Genomic DNA, 13,286 nt, shown 5'->3' with positions numbered 1-13,286 from the left:
CCCAAAATTTTGGCACATAAACCCTCCACCCCTCTTTCTACTAAATAGCTAGGTTTGGCCCTCCTCCCGATTCCTCATGCTCCCTTCATCCTCTCCTAACCTGGTTGGTGTCTAGTCGTGTCCTCACCGGTGCGAGTCATCGCGCTACACTTGCAAGATCTAATTGGTCCGCCATTCTGGTCACCTGCATGGACCCCACCCCCATGGACACTCCCCATCCTCTCCCATGGGATGCTCCCCAATCTCCTTCTCAATGGTGTCACCAGCAGGCAAGGTACTACCATCTTCCCCTATCTTAGTGGAGAATCCAGCATTCATATATTAGTAGATTATGAATTACAATTTTGTAGATGGGTGGATGGAACTGTTGGTTTTGGTTGTTATGTGTAGTATATTGTGTGATGTATGTTAGCAAGTATATGGATAAGTTCAAATGTTTAATTGATTATTTTAAATTTTCAGATTTTATATATTTGGATGTATAACGATTATCAAATTTACCTCTTGTTTATTTTTTATATGCCTACAATAGAATATTTTGGTATATTGCATAGCTAGGTGCATGGAATTATGGTATAATACATAAAAGATCTAGATATAAGTTGGCAAGTTTCTATTCAATCTACCGATTAATGGTTGACCGATTAATCCAGTTAATAGGCCGATTCACCGATTAATCGCTACTCCCAAGCCAACCGAGCAACTACCGGTTACCGATTTCTTAAACAGTGGTTAGTGCTACACCTTTTTCCTTGCACAAAATACTTGACTTGAATAAACTTACACCTACCCAAATTTCATTGCAAATGGCTGACAAATTAACCGCCATACCTATTGGTATTTGTGAGGGTGTACCCATTGTTTTGGCAAATGTTACTATCTTGAACCACTTTGTTATACTTGATATGCATGAGTCGGTTACCCTTGGTAGACCTTTCTTAAATACTGTACGATCTGTTACTAAATGCAACAAAAGCAAAGTCAAATTTCATGTCAATGGTAAAGAACATACGGTGCATTTTTGAACGAAACAATTTCAAGTGAATGGTGTTAATGTTATTAAAAAATCTCCGACTACCACGAATGGAAGTTTTCAGCTACCTCTACCTACTCCCAAAAATAAATATGAAAAACTTATTGTTGGGTATATCCACATCCCCGTTGAGGTAACTTAGTGTTTTACAAAAATTCTTTGGATTCATGCTAATTGGAAGTGGTTGTTAATAAGACTTGATCAACCTTGTTAATGAATTATTTTCAAGAGGCATGAGGTCGATGAATTCAGTAGGCACAACTCTTTGTAGCGATTTTACTTTTCCTATTATTTTTTAATGCAATTAATGTGATGATTATCCCGTTTTCTTATTTTTTTCCATGCAATAAAAAATTGCCCAAAAATAAAAGTTCTCCAAATGACTAGGTGTCTAGTGGGCCCCTTGGGCCCCCCCTCACTTATTCCTTCAGTTCATGGTGTTTATATCCTACTCATGCTAGTATGCAACGACAACTATTCATAAAACATGTTCATGGTCGTCTTCGATATTTAGCTGGTCGCTTCCCAAACTATTGGCTAGCCTTCGACTGTACTAAGCGGGAATACTACTCGTGCATAAAACTCCTTAAAACAATGTTATTCCACATGAGTCCACTATATCTACCTATATGCTATATTACGTTACCATTCCAAGTAAATTTGCACGTGCCACCTCTAATACTTCAAATGAACATATTTCTTCTGTGCCTAGACCGCTCATGGAGCGACACGGGGCGGTCAGTATCTTCCATGCTAAGCGGGTTATTCTCATGATGAGTATTTATTCACTCGTCATTGCACGAGAGGGGCTGGTAAAAAGGGACTCCAAATCCCTAAATCATAAACCGCAACTAATTAAATTAAACTCCCCCTGGATTGTTGTTGGTATGGACAGCACCCGTGGATTTGGCTAGCCATGGAGTGTGTTTGTTGGTGGAGGGGGGGGGTAAACCTTTACTTTTACCGCTTGGGAAACACCACTAATTTTTTTAGCACGAAAGATACCGATAACTCGTGGTTGTAACATTGACAGGAAGGGTGTACATCCCAAAATAATTTATCTCTCATTTTCACTATGAGCACTGGTACCTATGCAAATCCCTGCTTCCCTATGCAAAGGGACTTTCTATTTACTTTCATGTTATTTCATTTTTACTCTGACTCATCACCTTTTCAAATAAGCACCAAACCTGAGAGCACTATTGTCATCCTCATGCTTTGTGACTAGTTAGTCGTTGTTTGCAGCATGACTGGATCTCTGCTACCATGAATTACAATACCTAGTCGCTGCTTGAACTTTGGAGGTGCGTTGCATTTATGCTTTGTGGTCTTAGAAAAGGCTCGCGAGATACCATTATTGTCACATTATATCTTGATTGTTTTGACCAAGTGTTGGAGTTTGAGTTATCTTATTATTGCTCGCTAACTAATTATGACATAGATATGAGCTAATATAGTTTCTATGGGTTATTGCCGATATGATTGGTCATGATTTATGTTGAACACCTGGGTGCTCTCTAAGCATGTATATCTAAACAAGAACAATAGAGTTCGTAAAAGTTTTTCTTTATCACTTTTAGTTTGTGAACTGAACTGCTTGAGGACAAGGAGTGGGTTAAGCTTGGGGGAGTTGGCATATCTCCATCGTATCTACTTTTCCTAATGCTTTTGCTCTTGTTTTGGACTCTAATTTGCATGATTTCAATTAAACTAACCCGTACTAACGTTGTTTTCCGCACAACTACCACGGTGTCGTTTTTGTGCAGAATTAAAAGTTCTCAGAATGGAAGGAAATTTTTTATAATATAAAAGAAACATACTAGAACCAAGACCCACGAGAGCGGAGGCCCCACACGACCACTAGGAACCAGGGCACGCCCGCCCCCCTCGTGCGTCCTGGTGTCTAGTGGGGCCCACATGGCTCCATTGAACCTAATCCCAACGCTGTAAAATCATATTTTTGGAGAAAAAATAGGGGAGGATGTTAGGAAACGTTGCATGGGAAACAAAAAAATTCCTACGCACATGAAAGACCTATCGGATCCACATACCCTTGTAGATCGCTTAGCGGGAAGCGTTAAGAAATGCGATTGATGTGGTCGAACGTCTTCACGATCCAATCATGATCCGTCTCATGAACTCCGTCCTGATCTAGTACCGAACGGATGACACCTCCGCGTTCAGCACACATACAACTCGGTGAATATCTCCGCCTTCTTGATCCAGCAAGAGGGGAGAAGAGGTAGCTGAATTCTCCGGCAGCGCAACGGCGTGACAGTGATGGTGGTGGAGCTACTCCGGTAGGGCTTCGCCATGCCGGACTAATCTAGCTACGGGGGTGTCGAAGTTGTGGAGGGAGAGAGGGCTACACTTTGGCTAGAGTGCCAAAAGCCTCTCTCATCTACACTATATATAGGTGGGAGGGAGGGGGCGGTACCCTAGGGAAAAACCTAGGGTTTCGGCCGGCGCAAGAGGGAGAGGGAGGAGTCCTCCTCCAACTCCACTTGAAAGGAGGAGTCCTCCTTCCCCAAATTGGATTAACCTCCTCTCCTTGCCTTTTCTCCTACTTCGGCCGACCTAGGCCCTCTTGGGCTAGCCACCAGCCGACTAGGAGCTGGTGCGCCACCCTTGGGCCCCTTTTGGTGTCCTCCCGGGTGAGTGGACCCTCCCGGTAGAACTCCAGAACCCATTCGTCACTCCCGGTACTTTATCGGTAATGCTCGAAAACCTTCTGGAAGCCAAATGGATACTTCCTATATATCAACCTTCGTCTCTGGACCATTCTGGAAACCCTCGTGACGTCTAGGATCTCATCTGAGACTCTAAAAAACCTTCAGTTACCAACATAAATAATTCAGCTATACCGAAACATCACCGAGCCTTAAGTGTGGAGACCCTGGGCGTTCAAGAACTATGTAGACATGACCGAGACACTCTCCGGTCAATATCCAATAGCGGGACCTGGATGCCCATATTGGATCCTACATATTCTATGAAGATATTATCGGTTTTACTTCTATGCCAAGGATTCATTTAATCATGTATATCATCCCCTTTGTCCTTCGGTATGTTACTTTCCCGAGATTCGATCGTCGGTATCCCCATACCTATTTCAATCTCGTTACCGGCAAGTCTCCTTAGTCGTTCCATAATACAAGATCTCATGGCTAACTCTTTAGTCACATTGCTTGCAAGGCTTGTTTGTGATGTTGTATTACCGAGTGGGCCCCGAGATACCTCTTCATCATACGGAGTGACAAATCCCAGTCTTGATCCATGCTAACTCAACGGACACCTTCGGAAATACCTGTAGAGGATCTTTATAATCACCCAGTAATGTTGTGACGTTTGATACACACAAAGCGTTCCTCTGGTGTCAGTGAGTTACATGATGTCATGGTCATAAGAATGTATACTTGACATGTAGAAAACAATAGCAACAAAATAACACGATAACATGCCACATTTATAGTTTCAGTCTTGTCCATCACATCATTCTCCTAATGATGTGATCCCGTTATCAAGTGACAACACTTGTCTATGCCCAGGAAACCATAACCATCTTTGATCAACGAGCTAGTCAACTAGAGGCTTACTACGGACAGTATTTTGTCTATGTATCCACACATGTATTTATGTTTCCATTCAATAGAATTGTAGCACGGATAATAAATGATTATCTTGAAACAAGAAATATAATAATAACTATTTTATTATTGCCTCTAGGGCATATTTTCAACAGTCTCCCACTTGCACTAGATTCAATAATCTAGCATCACATCTCTATGTGATTTACAATGTAACAAATTTAACACCCATGCAGTTCTGGTGTTGGTCATGATTAGCTCGAGGAATAGGCATAGTTAGCGGGTCTGCAACATTCAGATCCGTGTGCACTTTCCAAATATTTATGTCCTCCTCCTTGATGTAATCGTGGATGTCATTGAAGCGTCGTTTTATGTGTCTGGTCCTCTTGTGAAACCTTGGTTCCTTGGCTAGAGCAATGGCACCGGTGTTGTCACTTAACATATTTATTGGATCCAGTGTGCTCGGCACACCTCCAAGATCTGTCATTAACTGCTTCATCCAGACACCCTCCTTAGCCGCCTCTGAGGCAGCTATGTACTCCACTTCGCATGTAGAATCAGCTACGGCGCTTTGCTTGGAACTACACTAGCTTACCACACCCCTATTAAGAATAAATACGTATCCGGTTTGTGACTTAGAGTCATCAGGATCAGCGTCGAAGCTTGCATCGACGTAACACTTTACGACGAGGTCTTCGTCACCTCCATAAATGAGATACATTTCCTTACTCCTTTTCAGGGACTCCAGAATATTCTTGACCGATGTCCAGTGCTCCACTCCTGGATCACTTTGAAACCTGCGTGTCTTACTTATGGCAAGGCTGACATCCGATCTTGTGCACATCATTGCATACATGATAGACGCTATGGCTGAAGCATAGGGGACAACACTCATCGTTTCTCTATCTTCTGCAGTTACTGGGCATTTAGTCTTACTCAACTTTATACCTTGTAACACAAGCAAGAGCCCCTTCTTGGATTGTTCCATTTTGAACTTCTTCAAAACTTTATCAAGGTATGTGATTTCTGAAAGTCCTATTAAGCGCCTTGATCTATATCTATCGATCTTGATGCCTAATATGTAAGCAGCTTCTCCGAGGTCCTTCATTGAAAAACTCTTATTCAAGTAATCCTTCATGCTCCCCAAAAATTCTATATTGTTTCCAATCAGCAATATGTCATCCACATATAATATTAGAAACACAATAGAGCTCCCACTCACTTTCTTGTAAATAAAATCTTCTCAAAAAACTTGTATAAACCCAAATGCTTTTATCACCTCATCAAAACGTTGATTCCAACTCCGAGATGCTTGCACCAGTCCATAAATGGATCGATGTAGCTTGGATACTTTATTAGCATTCTCTGGATCAACAAAACCTTCGTGTTGCATCATATACAACTCTTCCTCAAGAAACCCGTTAAGGAATGCCGTTTTGACATCGATCCGCCAGATTTCATAATCGAAAAATGTAGTTATTGTTAACATGATTCGGATGGAATTAAGCATCGCTACGGGTGAGATTGTCTCATCATAGTCAACTCCTTGAACTTGTGAAAACCCCTTTTCCACAAGTCGAGCTTTATGGACGGTGACATTACCGTCCGCATATGTCTTCTTCTTAGAGATCCATTTGTTCTAAATAGCCTTTCGACCTTCAGGTAATACTTCCAAAGTCCATAGTTTGTTTTCATACATAGATCCTATCTCGGATTTCATGGCCTCTAACCATCTATTGGAATCCAGGACCTCCATGGCTTCTCCATAATTCGCAGGCTCATTGTTGTCCAACAACATGATTGACAAGATAGGATTACTGTACCACTCAGGAGCAGTACGTGACCTTGTCGACCTGCAAGGTTTGATAGCAACTTGATCCGAAGCTTCATGATCACCATCATTAGCTTCCTCTTCAACTAGTGTTGCCTCCACAAAATCTTTCCGCCCTATGCCACCATCTTGTTGAAGCAGAGGTTCTACAACCTCATCAAGTTCTATCTTCCTCCCACTCAATTCTTTCGAGAGAAACTCTTTCCCAAGAAAAGATCTGTTCTTAGCGACAAACACTTTGCCCTTGGATTTGAGATAGAAGGTATACCCAACTGTCCCTTTTGGGTAATCCATGAAGACACACTTTTCCACTTTGGGTTCCATCTTTTCAGGTTGAAGCTTTTTGACATAAGCATCACATCCCCAAACTTTAAGAAATGAAAACTTTGGCTTCTTACCATACCACAGCTCAGATGGTGCTGTCTCAACTGATTTTGAAGGTGCCCTATTTAAAGTGAACGCAACTGTCTCCAATGCATAGCCCCAAAACGATAATGGCAAATCGGTATGAGACATCATAGAACACACCATATCTAATAAAGTACGATTACAACATTCAGACACACCATTGTGCTGTGGTGTTCCACGTGGTCTCAACTGTGAAACGATTCCACATTGTTTTAAGTGAGCTCCAAACTCGTAACTCAGATACTCACCTCCTCGATCAGATCGTAGGAACTTGATCTTCTTGTTACGATGATTTTCAACTTCACTCTGAAATTGCTTGAACTTTTCAAACGTTTCAGACTTGTGCTTCATCAAGTAGATATAACCATACCTACTCAAATCATAAGTGAAGGTGAGAAAATAACGATATCCACCGTGCGCCTCTATGCTCATCGGTCCGCACACATCAGTATGTATGATCTCCAACAAGTCACTTGCATGCTCCATTGTTTCGGAGAACGAAGTGTTAGTCATCTTGCCCATGAGACATGGTTCACATGTGTCAAGTGATTCAAAACCAAGTGACTCAAAAAGTCCATCAGCATGGAGTTTCTTCATGCGTTTTACACCAATTTGACCTAAGTGACAGTGCCACAAGAAAGTGGCGCTATCATTATTAACTCTATATATTTTGGTCTCAATGTTATGGACATGACTGTCATCACTATCGAGATTCAATATGAACAAACCCCTCACATTGGGTGCATGACCATAAAAGATATTACTCATATAAATAGAACAACCATTATTCTCTGACTTAAATGAGTAACCATCTCGCAATAAACAAGATCCAGATATAATGTTCATGCTCAATGCAGCCACTAAATAACAATTATTTAAGTTCATCACTAATACCGATGGTAACTCAAGTGAAATTGTGCCGACGGCGGTCGCATCAACCTTGGAACCAATTCCGACGCGCATCGTCACTTTATCCCTCGCCAGCCTTCATTTATTCCACAGTACCTATTTCGAGTTGCAAATGTGAGCAACAGAACGGGTATCAAATACCCAGGCACTACTAGGAGACCTGGTGAGGTACAGATCAATAACATGTATATCAAATATACCTTGTTTGGTGTTAGCCGCCTTCTTATCGGCCAAATACCCCGATATTGGCCAAGTAATTGTTTCACACATTTACTTTCTCCAACCTTTTCAACTCTCACGCAATACATGAGCGTGAGCCATGGTTTTAGCACTATAGATGGTGTGGAGTGTGGTGGAGGTTGCAAGACAAAAAAGGAGAAGATAGTCACATTAACTAGGCATATCAATGAGCTGTGGAGATGCTCATCAATAGATATCAATGTGAATGAGTAGGGATTGCCATACAAATGATGCTCTAGACCTAGGAGTATGTGAAAGCTCTTAAAGAAAACTAGTGGGTGCGCATCCAACTTGCTTGCTCACGAAGACCTAAGGCAATTTTGAGGAAGCCTATCATTGGAATATACAAGCCAAGTTATATAATGAAAATTTCCCACTAGCTATATGGTGGTGACAAAACGAGAGACTCTCAATCATGAAGATCATGGTGCTTAATATGCACAAGTGTGGAAAAAAGTGGTAGCATTGTCCCTTCTCTCTTTTTCTCTCTTTTTATATTTTTTTGGTGGGCTCTTTGGCCTCTTTTTTTATATATTTTGGTGGGCTTCATTGGCCTCTTTTATTTCCTCAGATGGGATAATTCTCCATTAATGATGATCATCACACTTTCAACTCAAAACTTAGAGCAACTATGACTCTATATGGAATGCCTTCGGTAGTGTACCGTGGCAATGATCTAGCATGGCATAGACATTAATGGAAACATCATGCTAGCTATCTTACAATCATGCAATGGCAATGTAGACGTGGTGGCACATGTCATGGTGGTAGTTGCATGGCAATATATCTTGGAATGACTTTGAAAAAGCCATAGTAGGTAGGTATGGTGGCTGTTTTGAGGGAGGCTAATGGTGGGTTTTGTGCACCGGGGAAAGTTGCATGACACTAAGAAGATAGTGATGGTGGAAGGTAAAAGTGCATCTAAACCATGGACTCAACATTAGTCATGAAGAACTCATATACTTGTTGCAAAAAATTTATTAGTAATTGAAACAAAGCGTTCAACGCATACTCCTAGCGGAAGGGTTGGTAGGTATAAACCATTGCGTGATCCCGAGCGCCACGCAAAGGATGACAATCAATATACTACTCATGCTCAGATTTCATTACATAGCGGTTCACCATACATGCATGCTACGGGAATCACTAACTTCAACAAAAGTATTTCTAGATCCACAACACCTTACTAGCATGACTTCAATATTACCGTAAACACAACTCAAAACTAATTGAGATGAATCAAACTTCTCTAACTATTCAATGCACATGAAGGTGGAAGTTTTCGTATCCCTTTGGATAACTACCCCTTTTGAGACTACTTTAAAAGCCTAGATCAACTACCAAGCCACGCACCACTGTTCTCTAAAAGATATAAGTGAAGCACACAGAGCAAAAGTATCTAGCTCAAAAGATATAAGTGAAGCACATGTGAGCTGAACTGTCTACCAAAAGATATAAGTGAAGCTCGACAAAATCATGGTGAGTGCATCTATCTCTCTCTAGATGTGCAGCAAGGATGATTGTGACACAAAAAAAAATAAAAGACTCCTACGATACAAGACGCTCCAAGCAAAAACACATAACATGTGGTGAATAAAAATATAGCCCCAAGTAACGTTACCGATGGATTGAAGACGAGAGAGGGGATGCCTTCCCGGGGCATCCCCAAGCTTAGGCTTTTACGACATCCTTGAATCTCTTGGGGTACCTTGGGCATCCCCAAGCTTGAGCTCTTGCCACTCTTTATCTTTTTTTCCATAAGAACTTCACCCAAAACTTGAAAACTTCACAACACGAAACATAAACAGAAATTGGTGATAACATTAGTATGAGAAAGCAAACCACCACTTCCTTAGGTACTGTAGAAAACTTAAACTCTACTTATGCTGATGTTGGTTTACTATATTTTCAATCTTCCATGGCTAATACCCCCCGATACTATCCATAGTTTCATCAAAATAAGCAACCAACACAACAAAAACAGAATCTGTTAACAGCAGACCAGTCTGTAGCAATATGTATATTTCGTATAACTATGTTACTTCACAAATTCTGAAAAATTACGAAAGTTTGAATAATTTGCATAGCAATCAGAAGCAAAAAGAATCAACTCAAAATGTCTTGCAGAAAAAAAATGAAAATTCGTTTCGTGAGCAGAAAGTTTCTGTCTTTTCCAGCATGACCAAACGATCATCCCCAAGACTAATCATAACGGTTTTGCTTGGCAAAAACGCAAAAAGAAACACAAAAAACACAATCATAACAGAATTATGAAAGTGTGGGAAACACAAAACAGAAAAAAAGGATAGATTCGTTGGGTTGCCTCCCAACAAGCGCTTTTGTTTAACGCCCTTAGCTAGGCGAAAAGTGATGGAATCACGTATAGTCATCTTTGGTGCTAAAACCATAGGTAGCCCTCATCATAGATTCATAAGGCAATTTTATTTTCTTTCTAGGAAAGTTCTCCATGTCCTTCTTTAAAGGAAATTGAAATCTAATATTCCCTTCCTTCATATCGATGATAGCACCGGTAGTCCTTTGGAAAGGTCTATCAAGAATAATGGAACATGAAGGATTGCAATCTATGTCAAGTACAATGAAATCCACGAGTACATAGTTCTTATTTGCAACAATAAGAACATCATCGATCCTTCCCATGGGTTTCTTGATAGTAGAATCCGCAAGATGCAAATTAAAAGAACACTCTTGAATCTCACGAAAACCAAGAATATCACATAAAGACTTTGGAATCGCGGAAACACTAGCACCCAAATCACACAAAGCATTGCACTCATCGTTTTTGATCTTGATTTTGATAGTAGGTTCCCACTCATCATGAAGTTTTCTAGGTATAGAGACTTCAAGTTCGAGCTTCTCTTCAAGAGATGTAGCGACCCGACTCAAGATGAGTCAAGCCTCTGTGTATCTGTGCCATCCCTGGATCAGTATGCTGGCACACACAGTATATCAATGTATATATCAAAGTGCAATCACATGTAAAATAGCGTAAAACTGATATATACCTTAAATATCTCAGCGGAAGCGGTCAAGGGAGTGGAGTCCCAATAAACACCAACGGCAAGTTGAGTGTAGACCGTAACCCTGAATCGTACTCTTACTCGTCGAAGAAAAATATCTGCAACATAAGACATTGCAGCCGTGTAGGTCAGCATATTGAATATGCCGGCAAGTCACATAAGAGAGGGGTGAAAAGTAATCATCTATACTATATGCATATATGGCACGTGGGGCTATAAGTTTTTAGCGAAAAGCAAGTTTTCTCCTACATCAAGAGAGGGCTAAAAGCAAAATGTTACTACATTGTTGGTTGTTAACGAGATGGTTCCACCAACCAATTCTCGTACCCATGTTGTCAATAATACCCACATCAATATTATTATTTGTGTTGATAATTTCAGATAACTTCAGTTCCTTTGGCTCAAGTTGTCCATGACCGTGGACACGGCTAATCGATTAGGTTGGGCACTCTGCAGAGTTTTGCACACGTTCCCCACAAGATTTGATCGCCTCCGAGTATGTCCTCGCACTTCACGGTGTTTGAAGACCGGATGATCAAAACATGGTCTTTCAACGGGTCCCTCTGAATCCCTGTCGGTGCCCATCCATTCCTACCGTTCTTCTACATCTGCTAGCACCGCCTGTCCAGAGTCGCCGCGTTGTCCAACCAAGCTAGAGCCCATAATGACTTGTGGCTGTGCATGTAAGCCTTGAGTCTTGAAGTCTCCGTCCGTCTCTTCGAGCCTGGGTGAAGCTTTCCGCAGGATGTCATGGCCGTCCCCAGCATCCCGCGCATCCACTAGGTTCTCCAGGGAGCCGATCAACCGTTCTTCACCCAGAGTCGCATTGCGTCCGAGGTCTTGAAAATCTTGTCTTAACCGGTCTTGATTTTTTAATCAACCTCGCATCACTCGTGTTATGCACTCAACCGAAATCCCGTCTACTCAAGCATAGCAATATGAATTTTGTCGTCCCGAGCCAAGTATCGGGGTTGTTGTTTGCCTACCACATGATACTACAACTTATACTAAAGTTTCCAAGTACCTAGGCAGCATGCAATTGGGCAAAGAAGCTGATCTACCATGCATTGGAAACATAGGAAAATAACATGATCAAAATGACTTGCCTGGTGATGTTGACGAAGAAGAATTTTTGTTCTCGGGAAATACGTGATAGAACTATTCGTCACTCTCCGATGAAATCTATATAATCAAACATAGTATTCACATAAGCACTCACACTAGCAAACAAACAAACAAGCAATCTAATAATTATATTAACATTCCAAAATTTAAAAAAATTGGGATGTTACAAACTACCACACTTAAAATGAATCTCGTCCTCGAGATTCGAAAAGGCTAGAAAGAAAGGTTAGGGTTTGGGGGTCTTCTAACAAATCCAATCTCCGGCTAGGTGGGGTGCTACCACACTTAAAATGAGAGATATTGGTCCCTCATAATGCTTTAACGATCCTCTGGGGTTTGGCAACTGACATCGCACAGTCTTCATATTAAATCCTTTGGTGATGCTCTCCCGTTGATATAAGCTTCTTCCGTCACTGGGTCTTCTTAACTGACAGTCTCGTGGTCAATTCTAAATAACATATCGATGGCTCTCATGGTGGTCTACCATTTGTGGTTATCCTGCAGAGAGAGGGGTCTTGGTTTCATCCTCACCGTAAAATTTCCTACGTGTGACAACATGTGCCATGTACATGGGGCTTTTCTTATACCATTCTAAGGCTTAAACAAAAGCTTCAAAGAACGTCGTTTCTCTATATGGGTAAGTCTCTCAGATTTACCATTCCGAATAGCAAGATAAATGATAAGAGTAGGTCGTCATGGTGATCAATCCATTCCGCACCCAAATCATTTCTCTGTATAAGGTTTAGCGAATCTCGCATTCTAACACTCGGGCATCTTCACAAGCATTGCAGAATTTCTCTTGTCAACGAACGAAGTTCGGATAATCCATTGGTTCTGCAAGCTGAACCAAACATCTATCGTATCTTCACAACTCTCATGTTGTCGTATGCTCCTAAGAAAACGTTTGCGGATCCATCATAGCTTCTTCCATAAATCATATTCATTTCATAATCAATCCTTTATTACATCCTTGCTTTCTTCAAAATTCCAACTCAAAAGTAATTTATTACAAATGCTGCCATCCACATTGTTCGGTATGGTCAAGCATTTCTGCCAACTTTATTCATCTATCTCTCTTGGAGATATTTTAGTTCCACTCGAACTTTCCGAGGTGC

This window comes from Hordeum vulgare, chromosome 6H (assembly GCF_904849725.1).
Source record: "Hordeum vulgare subsp. vulgare chromosome 6H, MorexV3_pseudomolecules_assembly, whole genome shotgun sequence".
Lineage (NCBI taxonomy): Eukaryota > Viridiplantae > Streptophyta > Magnoliopsida > Poales > Poaceae > Hordeum > Hordeum vulgare.
This window is presented reverse-complemented; position numbering follows the sequence as displayed.